We start from the raw sequence: 15,920 nt of genomic DNA on the forward strand, positions 1-15,920 counted from the left end.
TGAGTCAGGCACAGGTGGAATTTTAACTGAACCGAAACTGAAGATAAAAAAAAGAAAAGGATTAACGGCAACTATAAGCTGCGAATCCGTGGTTCGTTTACCATTAGTTTTGAATATTCCAACAAGCCGTTTCTCGGGGCCTTCATTGATATCGTACAAAAATTTAACAAGCCCAAAAAATGCACGATAGTTGACACAGGATATGATGTTGTCTGTATTATTAAAATAGGGCATGATATATTAAAGCCCTCGCATTCACAAAGAGTCTAGCATCATGAAAGAAAGACATCGAACCTTCACGTTCTTGTAGGGCAGGGGTGACAAACACGTCGATCGCAATGTCTCGAGTAGTCAATCGCGTCTGATGTTGTGAATTAAATAACATACCACAAAAAATGGCAAGGCCGTAATAAAACCTCCACTGACCCTACGACCAAAAACAGCACACAAGAGCAAACCAGACAAACACAACGCATTAGAGCAGCATTTCTAACTTCACAAACAATCGCCATGCCAGTATGTCACAATAATGCTGGGTCAATTGTTTCCTCTACGACCGTATAAGTATGTTTCTCTTCACTCCGTATAAGATCTCTACAGCAAAATGATTCTTGCTAAGAACGTGACTACTCAGCTACTGGCTCGTAGCTAACCGGTGATACCTAGTTAGTTCGCTAATTCGATACTTCAGAATCAGGATAATCACAAAGTTAGCACATCGGGTAAAAAAATAGTTTTGGTAAAACAAACATCAATCAATAGCCAGGCCAGAGTCAGAAAGTTTACAGGCATTGTTACCTTTCTCGAAATCTTATTAATGTGATGCCTGGTGTCCAATATTGATAATTACAAAAACGAAACGTCGAAGTAGTCTGGATTTAAGAAACGCGTTACGTTTGTCAATGTCGACCATGTCTCCAATATGGGAACTGTTAATGGCCAGCAAACAAATACAGATATCGCATAAAATTCCTAATGCGTATAATTAACTGCATAGGCTTAATCCGTTTGTGTAGAGGTGGCCATCCACATTTTAGTCGGGCTTTACCGGTCCGTCACTTGAAATAGGTTGCTAACCACTGATATAAACATACGACAGCGGTTTCCAAGTAGTCCAGCGGATAAGAGGTAAAATCATGCACTTTTGGAAGCAAGCATGAAACTTGGCACACATGTACAGTAGCAAGCATCCCCTGATCAATTTTGGATATGGTGCCATCCGAGAAAATACCTCGTTGCCATGGAAACGTATCCGTATCAAGTGAAATGAACATTACTTTATAAAAGGACATTTTCAAGACAAGTAAACCGATGTGTATATAAGAAGTGAAGAATATGATCAGAAGTGCATTTTGACAATTTCCCTTGATAACAGAATACCTGCTTACCATGGAAACGAGGTATCATTATCGACCAAACGCGATTATTTGTCGCACAACCTGTATTTTCTGTTATTGTCACGAATCACAAATTAATTAAGTTACATTCACTTTCAAAATGTAATTCCTTTTGTGCTCAATCAACTGCCATCGCCAATGGTATACTTTTAAACTCATAGCCACGTAAATCTGGTGAAAATATAAAATTTATATCTCATAGCTGACGGATTATTGTTATTTTGGAGCTATCATATCGTTATCATATATTTTAATAAAGATAAATCCATTCTCTTAACTCTGACATTAGTATCTCAGTCAGATAAAAACGGAAAACTTGCATTACATTTCAGCTCAAACTCGACTGGAATCGTTGATTATTTTAATCTATATCTAACGTCGCCTTATGTAAGTGCTATAAAACGAAATGAATAGAAAAACGATTAAAATATTTATATTTTCCAAAAATATATTCCACAAAGACTCCCCAATAACTAATGGGGGAAATTTTACAATTTAGGTATATACTCCTGCATTTTTGGATGCAAGCATGAAACTTGGCATACATGTACAGTAGCATCCCCCAATTATTTTGCAATGTCAGTCGTTATTTCCGCAATCCCCATCACAGAAACATAGTGGTGTACATGCTAAATCAGCACGGAAACATTTGCAGCGAGCAGCACAACCTTTCTTGCAGCCATAATGAATCAGCTCTGTGCAAATTTTTGCTGCTTCGGGATAGTCATTCATCTTGGTAAAAATTTGTCTCCTACTTTTTCCCATCCCCATCTCTGTGCATCAGAAAAATTTTGTGAAACCTCTGTTGCTACCACTATGTTTCTGTGATGGGGATTGCGAAAATAACGACTGACATTGCAAAATTGATCGGAGGATGCTACTGTACATGTGTGCCAAGTTTCATGCTTGTATCCAAAAGTGCAGGAGTATATATCTAAATAGTAAAATTGCCCCCGCTAGTTATTGGGGAGTCTTAGTGGAATATATTTTTGGAAAATAAGATTATTTCAATCGTTTTTCTATTCATTTCTTTTTGTAGCAACAATCAACAATTCCAGCCGAGTTTGAACTGAAATGTAATGCAAGTTTCCGTTTTTATCTGACTGAGATACTAATGCCAGAGTTAAGAGAATGAATTTATTTTTATTAAAATATATGATGACGATATGATAGCTCCAAGATAACAGTAATCCGTCAGTTATGAGATATATATTTTATATTTTCACCAGCTTCACGTGGCTATGAGTTTGAAAGTATACCATTGGCGATGGCAATTGATTGAGCACAAACGGAACTACATTTTGAAAGTGAATGTAGCTTAATTTGTGATCCATGACAATAACAGAAAATACAGGTTGTGCGACTTATAATTGTGTTTGGTCGATAATGATACCTCGTTTCCATGGTAACAGGTATTCTGTTATCAAGGGAAATGTCAAAATGCACTTCTGACCATATTCTTCACTTCTTATATACACATCGGTTTACTTATCTTGAAAATATCCTTTCCTAAAGTAATGTTTATTTCCCTTTAATAGCAATACGGATGATGCCTCGTTTCCATGGCAACGAGGTATTTTCATGGATGGCACCATATCCAAAATTAATCAGAATACGCTACTGTACATGTGTGCCAAGTTTCATGCTTGCTCCCAAAAGTGCACAATTCTATCATTTTTGAGGTCTTATCCGCTGGACTAAAGGGATGTGTTGCGGGAAGACACTACTTGCTGTAATTTCGCGAACTGCAGTTTTTTTTTATCTTCTGAACTGAGTTTAGCATCTATTTTGCTTGTTTAACCATCACACATTTAATATTAACGCTGGTGTTACTTTGTTGTGAATGAATGACAGTAAATTTAGATAGTGCTTTTTGATTTTCGACTCAAATTCATCTGTACGTTTTTCCGTTCCAGTGAATAACTTTCTCAGATCGATGTCCGTAAAGATAATACATCTCCATGTGTGTGGGATCTGTTTTCTGATTTTCTAGCAAACTTGGCTAACTCCACTTTTCTCTTTTTTTCTAAATATAAAACCAAAATGTTTTCCATACTCGAGCATGATGTACTCGAATACTTTTCACATAGAATGCTTTACAACATTACAATGTGAGACAAGGTGCGTGATTTTTGCGAATAAGATTTTTATATTGTAAAAGTTAATCTACAAATTGCTGTCAAAACAAAGCGGCCGATAAAGTACTCTTATATCGCCACATTCTGACCGAGTGGTATTTTTAAAGAATATATCTCGTTATTATTATCAATCAATCAATCGTTTATTTTGTCATCACAAAAAAACACGTTCAAACATAAAGTGACATAATGAATAAATTACAGTGCTAATCATGTTTTTGCGTGACCGGAGTCGCGAGGGACCTAAGAAGGTCTTCAAGCAGCGACACCTACAGCGCTACAGGTTAGAATAAATATAATTAAATGAGGGATAAAATGAATAAATCCTAGGAATAAGTCACAACTGATACAATTACAGCGACATTCGAAATGTATGCGATTATGACACAGTAAAACAGAAAATGTAACTTTCACGGAATAATTACTAACAACTAATAAAAACGCGAGGAAAGCAAGATAAAAGCACAGAAAAAATATAGGAAAGGCAAGTTTGGCGGAATATGCAACTAAAAGCAATATAAGGCAAACAGTAAATCGAAAATATTTACAGCAAATGCAATTTAGGAGACACTTACGAAAAATTGATAAGGTCTAATGAGGAATACAAACAAACTATTACATCTATAATGTACATAATAAAGAGGAAAAGATAAAACGGCCTGGTCATTGAAAATAATAGCGAACGTAGGTTAAGGGCAATAAGCTATCGCTCTCCACTCTGAACGATTTTTGAATCAACTATTAATGTAGCAGATACTCTCGGATTCCGACTCCTTGCACCTATTTTCGTTCGGGTTGATTGACGTTAGCCAGTGTAGGCCACAGAGATATATAAATATATTTCCAGTTCATTCATTAGATACTTTGAAGCGGCAGTTTAAAAGGAAGGCCAGTCTCGACAAGCACGGAGTCATAGGGAAACAAAAACTACCAACCCTAACTAACGCCCCTCAACTCGTTACCACGTGTCCAGCGTTAGAGATTTTTAATTTAAAACTAGTTTTTGATGACAATTTGCTCATAAATTGTTGCGTTGACTAGGGCACGTTTGCTTGTAAGCGAAACATATATATCATATCATCAATAAGAAGCAATTTCAAGCCACTAAAATCCTTTAAATGTAATTGATTGAACGGTTTAATTTTTATGGGTAAGGTTCATCACTTTAAAAGTTTATCATCTCGATTTCATTTATTTAGGCATTTTCCTAATAATAATAAGTAGAACAACCCTGTAACAAAAAACCAACATCATCATTCAATGCTACCACAATCGCTATTATATTCGATACGTTTGTGGTCCGCCTGAAAATGTCTCCATGGGCCATGAGAACCAGTGGTTTATAGATGGTTTCCTTTACAGTAGTATGCCGTTTCTGTCTTCATCTGAAATTGCAGCAGACACAGAAAACACAATCTTTTCTGATTGGGCGATATCATCGAAGGAAAATGACGGCCGTGGAGTCTTGTAGGAAATGGTGACATGTGCCAGGATATAATTTATTGGCGCTTGTTTCTACCTCGAGTATAGGTTCCAATCTTCGTCCACTTCGTTGGTCTGCCGAAACAGGCATATGAATCACATCTTTATTTGTGTCCATGTTTTCTTTGCTGCATCTATAATATCCTACCACCATACCATACCACTGAAGTAGAAATGCACAAAGAAAATAGAGACAAGACGAAAAATTATTTATTTGATGTAAAAAGATAACACGCAATAAAGTATGTACTAGAGATGTACCGATACCATTTTTGTCGCCGATACCGATACCAGCTAAAACGCCGATACCGATACTACAGAAAGGCCGATATTCCAATACTATGTAAATATTACTTAATTAGGTGTGCTGTGTAGGGCAGACGGGTTAAAACAATGGTCATTGAGCGTTGTTCATAGTACACATTATTTCAGATCGAAAAAAAATATATATAACATGATATAAAATTAATGTTTGGTATCCATATGTTTTAACTGATTAACATACATTGTACAGTAACGCTAGTAATCTCGGTGTTCAATTAGAAAACTCATAAGCCTGGATGTCCAATTTGAATTTAATTTTAATATCGCGACCTTCGAATATCGTTATTCGTGTTTAAAAGAATATCGAATATCACCCACACATTCTAGCGCCGCCGTCCTACGTTCAAATTAAAAGCATTTTACAAATTTTTTATTTTGTGGCTAATTGTTATCGTCGACGCAATAAGTCAAAGCCAACATGAAAGAATATCAATCAGCACCGACCAAAAGAAGGCCTACCCATATCCATCGAGGATGTTCTTTTACTTTACTATTTTATATCATTAAATATTTGCTATCATATATTTTAAGACAGTCTAGGGCTGGCTAGACGGTCATGTCAATAAATCTATAAAGAAATTGTGTAGTTGAACAAAATTATAAATTCCACGTGCCGTTAATAAGGACCCCAATTCCACTGTATGAATCAAAACTGGGCGCCTAGTTGCTTTTTGTTATGTGCTGTGTTGATATATTTCTTCATTTATACTATGCAATATGAAAAATGTCAATATAAAAATTTGACAGCGAAAATTGACAAATTAGTTGAGCTAGTTTGGCTGATAAATAGCTAAAAACACGTGAATCCTATTCTCTCGCGGGGGTGGAGACATGTATGGCTCATAGCTCACGATCTCTCCAGGCAAAAAAGTTAAAAAGTAGTATTCCAACTTATCTTTTAAAACATTCTGGACTATATCAAAAAGGTAAATATTTCTGCCTTAATCTAATTCTAACCGATACATGGCCGATACCAAAAAAATGGCCGATATTGCCGATTACCGATACATCGGTACATCTCTAGAATGTACAAGGAATATAGCTTCATATATATATATGTATACGAGTAAAATTACAAAAAGTAAAAGCCACAGTGACTTTTAAATCTGTTTAGATGTCGTGCAGGGTACAAAAGACAGTCAAAAATAAATTAATTTTTACGTTTTTAACACGTCCATAAGAATCTCAATATAACATTTAGCGAAATTGTCATTTTTGTCATTAACTCTTCTAGTTGCGATATACTCAGGGTTCTTTTGTATTCAAGAAAACCCATCACGTTTTTGTTGAAATATAAACATAACATATCCTATTCGGAATTTTTTTTTTTTGAGTCTCTGTGGCTTTTACTTTACTCCTCGGGGATTTGTAATCAGAAGTTTTTTTTAGGTGTTTGACAGACTTTTGATGGGTTTGGAACGGAGAAAGTGGTGGGGGTAATAGATTATTGGGAGGTTCCTGGGATTTCAGAAATACGTGTCAGATGGACATGGGGATTTGATGTTAAAGTGTTTTGGATAATGATTTCGGATTCCTGAAGAGCAGTAATACCTTCACTTAGTAATTGAGTTTTTTTTTCTGAATTTATGAGGAATGACCCTGGCCCCATTCCTCTGCTCAACTTCATTCATGTATTTGTCCATGGTGACGCCAAGTTTCCGAAAGAGTGTAGCGGTTTATACTTTTCCCGAAGTTTCTGGTCAGAACCGATCTGACAAGCTTGTCGACAAGGATTTTGTTCTATCATAAAGTTTACTTATGTTGAATTGACTATAATATACAGAAATTAAGGCCTGCTGGTCTTCCTCGTTATACATAACACTCTTTTCCATATTCTCTTTGTTCCACATTGGCTGCAAGTTTTTATGCCAGAAAAAAATCTTCTGTTGATCTGAATCACTAAAATCGGAGAAGAAAAACACGGAACTCGATGATCCAGGTCCCATTGATCGCGATTCTCCCGAGTCATGCTTTCCGTAAATTGAGTTTGGATATAGGCTCTTAATCCAGCAGTGGTAAGATCTGTCAATTCTTTTGTAAATGCAGCTTTAGAATTTGTTCTGATGGCTTTGAGAATACGCTTTCGACATCTTTTAAACATTGCAAATAATGGAGCAGTCTAGGTTTCTCACTATCTCGAGCATTTATTATCTACTGTCTTGCTTTTCTTTATTCATTTTTTCTGGTAATAGTTTCTTTTGTATTTGGATGATTGGCGTCTACATTCATTGCTACTCCATCGTCATAACAATAGACTTAACTTGATTGCATTTATTACAAGTCCTTGTTTCACCCTTCATTTCAAACATGTTCTCATTCATACAGGGGAGAAAAGATTTAAGTGCACTATTTGCAATAATTTTTTTGCACGCAAAGATAGTTTAAACTTGCATATGAGAAGACATAAGAATGAATATCAATTCAAATGTGAAATATGTCGCGTCATCAAGGTGCAACAATATTCATATGCGTACACATACAGGTAAAGAAACGTTTATCTGTAAATTATGTGGGAAGGCATTTAGCGATCACAGTTTTCGAAATATTCACATGCAAACACATTCCAACGAAAAGGCGTATGCATGTGAGATATGCGGAAAGAGATTTGCCGTACAAAAATATGTCAAGAAACGCATGAAACGAACTCATTTCAAATCAGAAAGTATCTCAATTACAGGCGAAGTTGAGTAGGGACAAATTGATCACGAGTATTCAGGAACAAGCGTTATTTCTTACGGGTTCGACCAAAATGGAAGAGCCCTCGCGTTCCTAATCAGTCTAGCTCCATAAAAGATAAACTTAGAACTTTATTGAAAGTGAACATGATAAGAAACGCTTAAAGCCTCAGCGTTCACAAAGTTTATAGCGCCATAGAAGATAAGAGCCTCTACTTTCACGGAGAGAAGGGCCACTGCCGATATGAAGGTCTCAGCAATGATAGTTGCTTTGCAAATTGCAATAGTGTTTTTCTATTGGTAGCTTATCTCTAGTTTCACATCCTCTCTAACCTTATATATCGTAGATAAGAAGACTTTTCTTGAATATACCTAAATATATAAATCGGCCAGGCTCTTTACTTAGTATTCACATGAAATAATTTTGTTACGTAACAATAGAGATAACCACTACTTTCTGGAAATATTATTTATCTGCTGAATCGAGTTTAGTGGACATGAGTGAATATTTTAGCATTTTAAACGAAAATCGGGCAGTGATGAGAAAGAAGAGTTGACTTTTTGCCTTTATTGCTTAGACCAACTTGTTGTTTGATCACAAAATTGAGTTTTATAGGTAAGCAGCATTTTTCCTGGTAGAATGGCAATGCTCTATTAGCGGCCAATCTTTTTATTATACACTATTATCAACCACTAATATTTCTCAATAATATTTAGAGTACTTGCATTATTTGAGATCTGATCTATTAACAGTCCATCTATTAGTATTAGTCACCCATATTATCAAATACTTAGTCCTTAACAAAGGCCGGAGAATAGGAAATGCTTCACTCCATCTGCCTCATCGATAGAATAAAACGAACCGAAAATTCTGAGGCTGCAGAAACCACTGAAGCGTGTGTGTTTCGACGCAATATCGAGGATTTGAGCGCTGAAGCTGATTGAAGTAAAGTATGCTTAGCTGGATCTCAGCGCTGTGCTGCGTAAGTTGCCCAATTGAGATCGTTGAGGAAGCGTTTTTCAGAGGCGACATAGGATAGAATTTTGTATTCCCTGTTGAAAACCACTGGGCACTAATCCGAATAAATATAGTAAACGGATTTGAATATCCAAAATCACGGAATAAACCCTCGGTAACAATGAACTAGAATAGCAACTGAAACCAATATCACAACCACCACAAAGAATTTATCGAGCACGATGTGGTCTTATTTTTTTGCTGATTTAGCTATTTGTTGCTGTTGTATGGCGCGATCGTGCCCAGATGTTTTAGCTTTGTTATTAGTGAAAATGTCAGGCATATTATTGGCTTTTCATTTTGAAGTTCATATGTATTTTTTAGCCGACAGTCGCATATATTGACAGATTTGTTCGTGCGTAATTCTAGCTGAGTCGGTCAGTGTAATATTCTTATGCCTACCGTCAGATTACACACGAAAACAACCAATTGCTTTTTTCTCATGTCTCAATATCAAATTATTACTTATAAGCCATGTTTCCAGATGGCGGACACCAGAACGTAGTATGTCTACCAGGTTAAGGTTAAACCATAATTTTATTCCAATTTTCCTATTTCAGTTATGTTATGAATTCGGGGATTAGCCAAGTGATCCCCGTAGTATTTGTATCGGTTCCGGTGTCCGCCATCTTGGTCCACATACTTCGCGTGCCCAATTGCAACAATCATATTTCATTTTAGGTAAATTCAAGTTATAATACAGCATGAGATATCTACCTCAAGCTAGCACCATGGATGTTTCCCCAAAAGATTTGACCGCGTGCAAATTGCATATACTGGCAGCAAGTTTTAGCTTGGTCCATCGCAGTATTTGCGGGACAAATTTAGAATTTTTGCAACTGAAGTAAAGCTCGTCGGAGGTCATAATGAAAATTAAATTACAACAAACTTAGTTGCATCCTTGTTTTCTTATTTTCAGTAATGATATTTAATTTGCAGCAGGCTGTGTTTTATTAATTTGAAATGAAAAAAGTTGAAATAAATAAGTTGGTCGAATGCGAAGTTTGCGGAAAAGTACTTTGCAATGTACAAAATAAAACTATTCACATGAGACAACATACAGGAGAAAGACCATACAAATGTGATGAATGTGGAAAAGGATTTTGTGACAATAGTACTTTGAGAAAACATATTAATCGACATATGAAGAGATTTGTTTGCAAAATCTGTGAACGGCCCTTCGGCTGCAAGTCTCAGCTTTCTACTCATATTCTCACTCACACAAAGGAGAAAATATTTTTTGCGAGTAAAGAAAATTTAAAGTTGCATGTGGGAAGGCATACTAATGAGTATCCATTCAAATGTGAGATATGTGGCGTCATTAAGGTGCAACAGCGCAAGCTGGATATTCATATGCGTACACATACAGGTGAAAAACCGTTCATCTGTAAGTTATGTGGGAAGGCATTTAGCCATGACACTAATCGAAATGCTCATATGCAAACACATTCCAACGAAAAGCCGTATGCATGTGAGATATGTGAAAAGAGATTTGCTTTACAAAGATATGTCAAGAAACACATGAAACGGATTCATTTGAAATCAAAAAGTATCTTAAATACGGACAAGTTGAACGGGAACTAACTTAGATAACACCGTTATTTCCTATTTTTTCGTAAATATTTCGTTTTATAAATTGTGGCTCAACGCAACTAAAATTGAAACTAGTATTAAATTGTGTTTACAATTATTTCTGCAATTAAAGCCATTCACAAATAACGTTAGCAAGTGGTCTCTGTTAAACTGCATTCTCAAATTTTTTGCGTGTTCATTGTTTTGTTTGGTGTATGATTTCTCGTGGAAATCAAATTATACTTCCAAATATTTGAAAAGCCTTCAATCGATAATAGTTAGTCAGGCACAGGTGGAATTTTAACTGAACCAAAAATCCATAGTTCGTTTACCATTAGTTTTGAATATTTCAACCAGCCATGTCTCAATGCCTTCATTAATATCATACAAAATTTGACAAGCCAAGAAAATGCATGATAGTTAACAAAGGATATGTTGTCTGTATTCAGGGATGGCCAATACCGAATAGTTCACTATTTCGAATACATTCGAAATTATTATTTTCGAATATGAAATTTCGAATACTTTGAAAATAAAATCCAGTAATAGAATCTAAGTGTATGAAGGAATTTTCATACAATCAACAATGGAATAACTTCTATCTACAACCTGGCTATATTACCAGGCATTTCATGTTTGCAGATTATTGCGATATATATTTTATATAACATGAGTTGTGTTAATTAACAGAATTAAAATAATACGACATGGCATTTTAAATAGTGGTATCGGTGATGGATTTGAATGCTTGCGCAACACAAAATCATCCTAGTAAAACGCCCATACTTTTAAATACCAACCATTATCCAAATTATTTGTCAAAAAGCGGGATAAAGTATGAGTTCTTTTTCAGACTTGTGACAATTTTTTCGTGAGTACAAAAATACGGATCAAAAAGTAATTATATTCGGGAACTTTACCACACATTTTAAGTCCGCAGATCACCGTTGTATTTTGTAAATACGAAAATAGGAATCAAAAATTAATATCAATCGCGAGTTTGCCTCACAATTTATGTCCACAGAATGCCGTGATATTGTGCCCGAATATATTTAATTTTTGATTCTTATTTTCGTACTCGAAAAAATTGTCACAAGTCGGAAAAATAATTTATACTTTATTACACATTCAAGTCCACAAATCGCCGTTGTATTTTTGAGTTATAATAGTTTTAATATTTTGTAAATACGAATCCGAAATTAATTATAATTGGGCAGTTTACCACACATTTCATGCCCACAAATACCCGTGGTATTTGGTATTAATACTTTCATTATCGATACTTTTGACCATCATTATCAAAATTATTTCCCAGAAAGCGGGTGAAAGTATTTTTCTAATAAATCAACTTGTTTCCCAACTTGTGACAATTTATTGGATATCGTAACAATTACGGCTATAAATACCGTATTTCCCGGCTAATAAGTCTACATGGCAAATAGGACGATGTATATTTTTAGCACTCAAAAAAGGGGGTTTTCCATATAGGCCTCCAAGAAGACGGGTAGAAAAATTATTCCCTGTTGTTCAGTTATGCTAATATGCGCTAATAATAATGTTTAGAACCAGATCACGTTTGTTTAGTAGAATCATACTCACAGAATTAACTATTTTTAACAATAAAGCGGTAATTTTAAGTTGAAAATCACAATCATTTTGAACAATCTATAATTTTATAGGGTCAGAACAGAACCAGATCATGTTTGTTTGGTAGAACCATACTCACGGAATTAACTATTCTCAACAACGAAGCGGTAAATTTAAATTATAAAGCGGCAATCATTTTGGACAACCTATCAACCCGAATGTTGAAATAATTTTGGAATGTGATAAGTACCACACGGTACGTCCACGGGTTATTTCACAGCTGTGTTTCATGTCCCTGTCGTTTTCTGCTGAATCGGCAAAACCAAAGGGTCATAAATCACTTACTTTATCTCGGTGGCGGTGGCCGTGTTTTCTCTTTAAGTAACGATCGAACCGGCCTACGATTAAATATCATGATTGGCAGACCCATAAGGACCAAATATAAGGTTTAACACAAATTATGCTTGAGAAGACTAATGCGAAAAATAAGCAGGCCACATAGAAATAAAATAAACTTGCTTTCTCAATAAGGCGCCCCTTCCCCCCAAAAATCAAGCCAAAATTGGGTCTAGAAAAGCGACTTATTAGCCGGGAAATAGGAAATACGGGGATTGTCGATTTTTCGACTAATGGAAATGATTTTGTGAATTAAAAGACGAATGTCGGCAATGTCCACCAACGCAAACGTGCAAATGTGTCGCAACACTATGCGACGTACATTCGCGCTGAATATAAACAATCAAAATGCCGACTCTATTACATCGTCATTACAATACGTGAGAAAGCGTAGAAAGTCGTTTGAAGATTCCGGTAAAACGAAACACCGTGTTTACGGCGAAAAGTGACTACTATTCGTAATTATTCGGAAATGAGCCGAAAAGGTATTCGAATACCTTGATATTCGAATGATTTCGAATATTCGATTCGTTTTGGACAACCCTGTCTGTATTATTAAATAAAATAGGACATAATATATCAAAGTCCTCGCATTTACAAAAAGGGTAGCATCATGAAAGAGAAACATCGAGCCTTCACGTCCATGTCCATTGAGCAAACTTTCATGGCGCTAGACTCTTTGTGAACGCGAGGACTCAAAGCGTTTATTATCATGTTTACTTCCAATAAAGTTCCAAGTTAATTTTTCATGGCGCTAAGCTCTTTGTGAACTCGAGGGCTCTATGCTTTCATTATCATGTTCACTTCCGATAAAGTTTTAAGTTTATCTTTTACGGCGCTAGACTCTTTGTGAACGCGAGGGCTCTTTCAACAATGCAATGCTTGCGAGTTGCAACACATGTCATCTTAATTCCACACTTTTTAACTGGAAAGCATTTGGAATTGCAACCATGATTTGTCATAAAAAAAACACTGGTTGAAATGTCAAGTGAAAAAATTGCAATTTCTGTTTCATGACTTATTTAAATAGCTCCAATCCAGCAATTTTAGTAGGATTTACATATTTATCCCGGGGGAGAAGGAAGCCTATAAGACGGCTTAACCATATGGCGAACCACGGCCTCTCGTCCGGTTACCATTCCATGTCGGGTATAGGATTAGTTAATTATTTGTTTTCGAAGGCATGGACGTCAACAAACTCCCTCATTTTCTATTTAAATTAAATAATTCTTTCCTAACTGACTCTCTCAATTCGACTAACATTTTCCTAATTAATTGAGAAAACATGAAATATTGTGTGTTGCTAGTCAGACAAATTTTGCTATTTTTTGCCATTACTGTTTTTCATATTTTATGTAATTAAACGGTAATAACACTGCATATTGTGTGATTTAGTCGAACAGGTTTTGAGGCTGGATGTAATGCGTAAATTCCCCCGTGTATCGTTTACAAGTCGTTGGTCGCTTCACGAGTACGAATTTGCGTAAATGACGTTTTTCGTATGGAAAGTAAACTTGCTACGTTCAAGTTCACACGTTATTTGACGTTATTCCGCTGCTGAACACAGAGATTTTTGGTGTCGCTAACGCGCTTACTGTATAGTTTTTTCGCGGCTCCTCGTCATTTACAATTGTAATATTGTATGGCCGTTATTTTTTCTCTATTTATTGATTTTTTTTAATTGTGAACCATTTCATGTACGACGGATATAAATATCTGAAAAAACGCCTAAACTTACATAAACAGTCTCCGTTGTGTACGCTTTTCTAGGATTAGATTAACAAGTTTTTTTTCTGTTTGTAAGGAGGCGATGAACCACACAAAGTATAACGTTAAAGCATATATATCAAATTTTCATACCGGTATCCATCCCCGGCCACATTACAAATTATAGTTCCCACAAAAAACCATGTTTATTACTACGGCTGTTATTGCGATAATATTCATAAACACATCATTTATTATTCGTTTCAATTTAGGGCTCATTTCTAATCAATAAGGAAAAAATAATTTACATGCACGTCTAGGTTGGTTGAGTTCGACAGAATCTGTTAAATGTTCCAAAAATAGGATCGGTGGTGGAGGCCGAATATCAACCTCAACCAAGAAAAAAGTACGTCGTATTAGCCGACGCGGGCTCGACTTCAAATACCCCAGTTGTGTGTGAAGAATTACCCGAAAGAGGGTCCTATCACGGAGCAAGTATACCTTCCGTCCATCGGAAGTGTGCCATATCTGAATAAACGGTGAGAGCAAAGTGCATATAATCAAGTTATTTGTGATCAAATCCCAAATGCAACTCTTCTTTGATATCAATTGCTCGGGGCGTTTTCAATTCAATCTGTATTATCTTTTTGTTTTGAAAGGTGCATTCCGAATACATGTGATTAGTTGGTTGCTGCTCAACTTTAATTTGGTTGTGTTCGGTATACTTTTGCATTTCAAATGAGTTTTCTTTACATGGACGTTGACATATATTTGTACGGCGAATCTCTTCCCACATATCTCACATTTATAAGGCTTTTTGTTGGAATGTACCGATTGCAAATGAGTATTCAGAATGCCTTGTTGACAAAATGCTCTCCCACATAATTTACAGATAAACGTTTTTTGACCTGCATGTGTACGGATATGAATATTCAAAACAGATTGTTCCAATTTGGTGACACCGCATATTTCACATCTCAATGGGGGCATCATTTGTATGGCTTCTCATATGCCGGTATAAATTGTTTTTGCTTGAATATAATTTTTGTTGGTATGAGTGGACATGTGATCTGTCAATGCAGAACGACATCCAAATGGTCTGTCACATATTTCACATGCGAATTTTTAGAATGTCGATTAATATGCTTTTTCAAGGCGCCTTTAACACAATAGCTTTTTCCACATATATCACATTTGTATGGTCTTTCTCCCGTATGTTGTCTCTCGTGGATAGTTTTTGTCCGCATTTCTGTTGAGTTTGTGGCTTATGGGAAACGTGCAATCGCAAATGGTGTCTCAATCAAGTTACTATTGCTAGGAAATCATTTACCACAGATTTCAAACTTATGTGGTCGTTTTCCAGTGTGTGTCGTTTGATGATATCTGAGATGACTAATCGAACGTACATTTTTACCACAAATATTACATCCGTGCAACTTACTTTGTTTTGCCTTTGTCATTTTAGTTGTAAGTATCTTAATCTAATTCATTGCAAAATTGAAAAAAAGGGAACTGATCACAATATATATAAATATACTGGATGAAATATATAAATGTACTGGATAAAAGGCTTTTAGGCTATTATTTATCAATCTGAAATAAGAATAAAAAATAGCAAAATCAA

This window comes from Styela clava, chromosome 9 (assembly GCF_964204865.1).
Source record: "Styela clava chromosome 9, kaStyClav1.hap1.2, whole genome shotgun sequence".
NCBI classification, from domain to species: Eukaryota; Metazoa; Chordata; class Ascidiacea; order Stolidobranchia; family Styelidae; genus Styela; species Styela clava.